The sequence below is a fragment of the Nicotiana tabacum genome, chromosome 7, assembly GCF_000715075.1.
Source record: "Nicotiana tabacum cultivar K326 chromosome 7, ASM71507v2, whole genome shotgun sequence".
Lineage (NCBI taxonomy): Eukaryota > Viridiplantae > Streptophyta > Magnoliopsida > Solanales > Solanaceae > Nicotiana > Nicotiana tabacum.
The window spans coordinates 4,835,902-4,842,002 of record NC_134086.1 but is presented as its reverse complement, the minus strand read 5'-3'; the positions used below and the strand labels follow the sequence as shown (position 1 = coordinate 4,842,002).

The 6,101-nt window shown below is 35.3% G+C and overlaps 1 long non-coding RNA gene across 1 annotated transcript; it reads right to left on the bottom strand.

Moving 5' to 3' along the window:
- Positions 1-859: 859 nt before the first annotated feature.
- On the bottom strand, positions 860-5,680 carry LOC107823041 (uncharacterized). Its single transcript, XR_001656550.2, has 3 exons — positions 5,457-5,680; positions 3,381-3,544; positions 860-1,121 (listed from the first exon to the last, which is right to left on the bottom strand). It is a non-coding gene; the product is annotated as an uncharacterized LOC107823041 (long non-coding RNA).
- Positions 5,681-6,101: the final 421 nt, after the last annotated feature.

The following is a 6,101-nucleotide window of genomic DNA, read 5'->3' as shown; positions in this document are numbered from 1 at the left end:
CCAATCCCCGCGTTCGCATAGAACAAAATGCTACCAGGGACCCCAGGTCCCATTACACTACGCTATCGCAACACTACGAACGCAAACGCACTGACCAATTTTCCACACCTATGCGATCGCACAGCCTCTTACGCGGTCGCATAGAGCAAATTTGAACCCCTTCCAAGACCTCCTATGCGATCGCAATGCTCCCTATGCGATCGCATAGAGCAAAATCTCTGCAACACTTCAACTATTTTTCTGCAACTCCCAAAGGCCAAGATTAGTCCGATTGACCACCCGAAAACACCCCGAGCCCCCCAGGATCTCAACCAAAAGTGCCAACCCGTCATAAACCATCGTACGAACATGTTCCAATCATAAAAACACAAGAATCGTCAATTCTCAACGGATTCAAGCCTAAGTTCAACCAAAACTTCCGAAACTCACATTCGATCAAAAACCCGACCTAAACACCTCCGATTAAACTGAAATTTTGCACACACATCATAAATCACCTAACGAAGTTACTGCAACTCTCGGAATTCCATTCCGAGCCTCGGATCAAAATCTCACCTATCAACCGGATATCGCCAAAATGCTAACTTAGCCAATTCAAGCCTAATTCTACACCGAGCTTCCAAAATTACTTTTGATTTCTCTCCTAAGCCTTAGATCATCCCCCGAAACTAACCGAATCATCGAAAATCCATTCCGAGCCTTCTAACTCCCAAGTCAACTCCCGGTTGACTATTCCAAACCAAACCTTCCTTAAAGAGACTAATTATCTCATTTCTTACCAAACTCTAACCGAATCACTTCAAACTCACCAAACACATATAATGAAACATGTAGAAGCATAAAACGGGAAAACGGGACGGAAACACATGAGACGACGGGTCGGGTCGTCATACTAACTTTCAAAAACTAAATAATCCTAAAAGTGTATTTTTACTTACAAAACGAGTAAAAACATCATATATCAAAGGTCCTTAAGTTCTATTCTGATAGTAACCCAAAAAATAAATCTTCCAATGTCCTTAAGTTCTATTCTAATAGTAACCAAAAAACTAAATCTTCTTCCAACAGCTTGTGCACTTCATGAACCGGATGTGAAGATGGTTCAATTACGCATGCTCATCCTAAAAAGAAAATAAATATAATTAGCTTTTGATAAAAAGAAGCAATAAAGTACATAAGTGCAAAATGAAACTAGAGGAAGCTTATTTAACTGTTACTACTTATAACAACAACATACCCAGTATTATCCCGCATAGTGAGGTCTAGGAAGGAAAATATGTACACAGACCTTACCCCTATCTTGTGAAGATAGAGAAGTTATTTCCCATAGACCCTCGGCCCATGACAACATAGGCACGAATTGATGAAAAGAAAGATAAGAAAGGACAATACTGAGAAGCCATGTAAAATAAGCACAAAAAATATCAAGATGGTAAGATGACTGTAACAGGAATCATCAACCTAAAAAGAGCTTGTGGAAACACAACATCAACCTCAAAGAACTAGTGGCCAAAATTGTCGATCCATCTCTAATGTTTGATGTCTACCGTTTCGGGAAGGTTTTACTTGAGCTTGTAACTGGTAAGGTTGGCATAAGCCAGTCAGATGATGCCTCAACCAAGGAGTAGTGGGACAAATTTCTTCCTTTCATCACTATACGGGAGAAAGAACTAGTGGCCAAAATTGTCTATCCATCTCTAATTCTAGATGAGAACTTATACTGGAAGAGATGCGGGCTACAACAATTATAGCAAAAAATAGATACGTAGCTAGCAGTGCAAGCTTGAATAAAGTACTCCCTAAAATAAAGTTGCATCAGAACCTATTAATACTCCTAGAGATACAATACTATAGTCAACAAAATACTAGACAAGATTAATTTATCCAAACAGACTCATTTGCATATACAACCAAGAAACTTCCTTTCATGAACTAAAATAAGTTTACTTATCATGTCCATAAGACTTGTAGGACTTGTCTCATCCGAATCATTTAAATTAGCAATCATGTCAAAAATTGCAGCAGGAAGTCCAGTTTGTTAAACATTGTACAACAACACTTAAACATGATAGAACCTCGACGAAGCAAATTTATAACATAATACTTAGTAATATGTACGTATGTTGTACTAATTTTTGAGTAAAGGAAGAAACTTAAATGCAACACTAATTGCTACTTACAAGACAAACACTGCTTATACAAAACAAATTAACTAAGGTTAGATAAATGTAATATTAAAAATGTGGTTAGGTGACACTTCGAAGATTTTCAGCTTTATATAGTACGTATATATCAGAGATTGAAGCTGATACTCATATTAAGACAGCTAACAGCAGGCATTACGAATGAGTAGTACGTATTAGCTATACCACCAAGGTGAACCACAAATATAGTGTTTTAAATGTGAACTCTGTGTATTTTGTCCTCCTTTTTTTTTGGGTGTGTTGTGAGAAACATACAGATGCTTGAGGCAATAGAAAAACTTCAGTGTATGTGTGAATGAAGATATTTAAGCTACAATTGATAACATAGATGTACAAAATCCAGCAAGAACATATCCAAACAATGGCAAAACTACAAAGATTCGCTAATTTTCCATCAGCAACAAACAGGTAGAACAACTATAGGTCATACATTACACAAATGTGTCTGAACTTGAGGTTTCATACAGGTTTCTCTATGTGTCAAAAGGCTTATCTACACCAATTACAAAGGGGAAGAAGTTAAAGGAGTTTCCTCAAACTTCTTATGTAAGAATCAACAACTCCCTAATTTCTTAGACGATGGCAATGTTTATCTGTTTTATTTAGCTATCCAGTACAGATTGGATTAAGAGTGATTGTTCCTAATGTACAGTAGGAGTATAAGGTTTGGCCCTGCTTATTTGTGTAACTTCAAATGTTTCATATTTCATGTGACTTGAAGCCTGGAGCAGAAGTCAAGATTGCTGGCCCTACTTAGACATGTTTTCTAGCTATGAGGCTTAAAAATTAGTAGCAACCATAATGTAAAACCAGAAAGAAAGCAAAATCATGAAACAACAGAGAAAGAAAAGATAAAAAGGAGCATATGAGAATTCAGTAACCCACCCAAATGAAAATAGCAAATTCACTTACTGCTCCTTCAGTTTCTATTAGAGCTGAAAATAGCAAATTCACTTTCATGTAATTCAAGAGCATTTAGTGCTTAGTGTTCCGTTCTATTGCATTTCAAATGTAAAATTGTGGCATGTCTATAGTCGAAGAAAGTAATATATGTGTTTGATAATGACTAACATGAAAAGTGATGCTATCTCATTTATTCTTAAGTAGTTTAATAAAATTGTTCTTAGGATCAAAAGCAAGTAATTGAAACTTTAACGCCTTAAACCAATTAAATACCTCGAAACTTTGTATATGGGATACTAGTGCCATCATGCCCTGTTTTAATATTTTTTGATCACCCTACGAGCTTCCATGATTTCTCGTTTTTTTCGCTCCTCCGTAAGTTGATTTTTCACTTCTATTAGTTTGCATTCTTCCCTCCAAGAACTTTCCACCTTGCTCTTGGGAAGATGGGAATAAGAATACAATAAATATCATACAGATCCATTCGGATGTTAACAAATTAAGAGAGAATAGAAGGGAGCACAGTGCAGTACATTAACAGAGAATGAGCTACCCTGAAACTTTGATGTATATCAGATCTTTAGTTTCAATCTATAATCACTACTTCATATCAGGAGTTGTGGTAGTGATTCTAGTGAAAATCTAATAGTTAACAGTCACATAGTGTTCTAGTTGATGACCATAATGGTTTTATGCAATTGTCGATGACAAGACTTTATGTAGGCACATGGGCAAAAATTTGGCAGACATGTTTTAGACATTTAGATACGATACATTAGGTTCAGAAGTCGCTTCTTTAAGTAAATATAACAAGCCTTTTACTCTAGAAACACAGAAAACTAACAAGGCAAACTACCAGCAGATGACCCCTCAGATGAAACGGTTAGTTAGGATCTTCCCGACCAATGTAACCTAAATGTCAAATCAGATGCATACGGTGGGATCAGAATGTTTTCAATAGAAACTATAACAAGCTGATAGAAGTTTGAATGATTGTTTTCAGAAAACAGTAACGACGAGGAGGCTTGTTTATTTATTTTTTGTCCTTGATAAGGTAAACTCTATCCTCCAAATCCTTGGCCCTCTCCATTCTTGGTGACTTGAATTCCCATCCTCCTGGTTGTGAGTGAATGCTCTTGCCCAGGTAACAACCTCACTTGTCAGTGGGTTACATGTTCATACAGGACAAAGATAAATCTACATGTGACCAACACATCTAAAATGTTAGTTGCTACTTAACCTATCAGTCATATAGATAAGGACTCTATATATCATGCATGCTCCACTGAAAGGTCAAGGCACAAGAAACTGTGTAAGGATCCCGTATCTCCTAATGCCTGAACTTTGACATAGGAAGTCCAATTTCCTCCACATACTTATATAACACTACGTCTGCAAACATTTGCAATTTACAGTTCTCCCTTAAAGACAAATGCAAAATATAAGAATCTATGAATTGCAAAATCCTGCTTTGCTTGCAGGAACCTCGACTAAATCATGGGTGTGTGCTACCTGTTGACTCCCACCACTTAATAACTTTACCCATCGAGACTGGAGCAGCAGTTGATATCCACGAGTTTACCAAACAAATAACCAAAGCTGCTATACTGTCCTCGATTTCCCAAGTAAATAAAAGTTTTAGCCATTGATTCAACTGATCAAGGCCACGAGGAAGAAAAGAAAAGCAAAATATATAAAAGCAAAACTTCAGACAATCGCCATTGGACATTGGTACTTAAAATAGACCGGAAAAAGAACAAAATAATTAAGTTTAAAAAAAAGGGGGGAAATCAGAATATAAAATTTCCAAAATTGGACCAATTTCAATTAATATACTCCATAAACTATCTACAGGTGGCTGATCTTACGTACAAATTCGCTACAATTCAAGAAGAAATACTGTAAATTAAATAATATGAGAGAGAGAGCATACGAATCGGGAGCACAAACAAGGACATTGAAGAGATTGGAGGAGACAAGAACGCGAACAAGAGATCTCAAATCGGGTGCGTCAATTCCGTAAATTCAGAGAAAAAGTAGACAATCGCCCATATTCTAAATTATCAATCCCAAATATTCTCACTCTCACACCATTAATTCCCCAAAAAAAGAACGTCAAATAGCATGACCATGAAAAAAATTAAGAAAATTACATAAAAAACACCCACTATAACAACCAAGAAAAGATACGACATCTCATATTACAAAACAATTCAAGAAAATCCCAGTAAACAATCATTGACTAGTGATTAAGGTATCACAAATTAAGAAGAAGGATACGATTAAACTAAATCAAAAGAAGAAAGCAACAGATATTGAGAAGAAACGAAATCGAAAGCGACAACTCACCAGATTTTGGGTTGAATACAGCGGAAGAGATCAAAAAATCAAAGATGCAAGAACTTAGTTTAGATAATGAAAAGAGAAAGCAATAGAAACTAAAATTGAGCGCTAAAAATTTGGGGAAAAGTAATAAAATAGGGAAATATGTTTTAGGCGCGTCTGTTTTGGCGGAAAACGAAAAGTGATTTACTAAATTTTTGGCCAACTGAAGGGATTTGTTGTTGCCAATTATTTTTATATTTTATATTTATTATATTACTCCTAAAACAAAGTAACGAGAATCTAAAATATTTGGTAACAAAAAAAACCTTGTGGTTAAAAACTTTGTGATACAACAACAATTTAATTACGTTGTTGCTATTTATTAAACTTAGCCAACAACCATAGTATTGTTGTTAAAAAGTCGTTGCTAACTTATATATATTTAAAATTTATTATATTATTTGTTAAATATGGCAACGACATTAAAAATTTTGCTAACAAAAAAATTTGTGGGTAAAAATTCTATAATATAGCAACAACTAAATAAAGTTGTTGCCATTTGTTGTATTTTGCAACATTATTATTGTTGTTGCAAAACAATTGTTGCCAATTCTATACTTTCTTGTAGTTTTCTAGGATATATAATATCTCCTTTTGCAATAAATTATC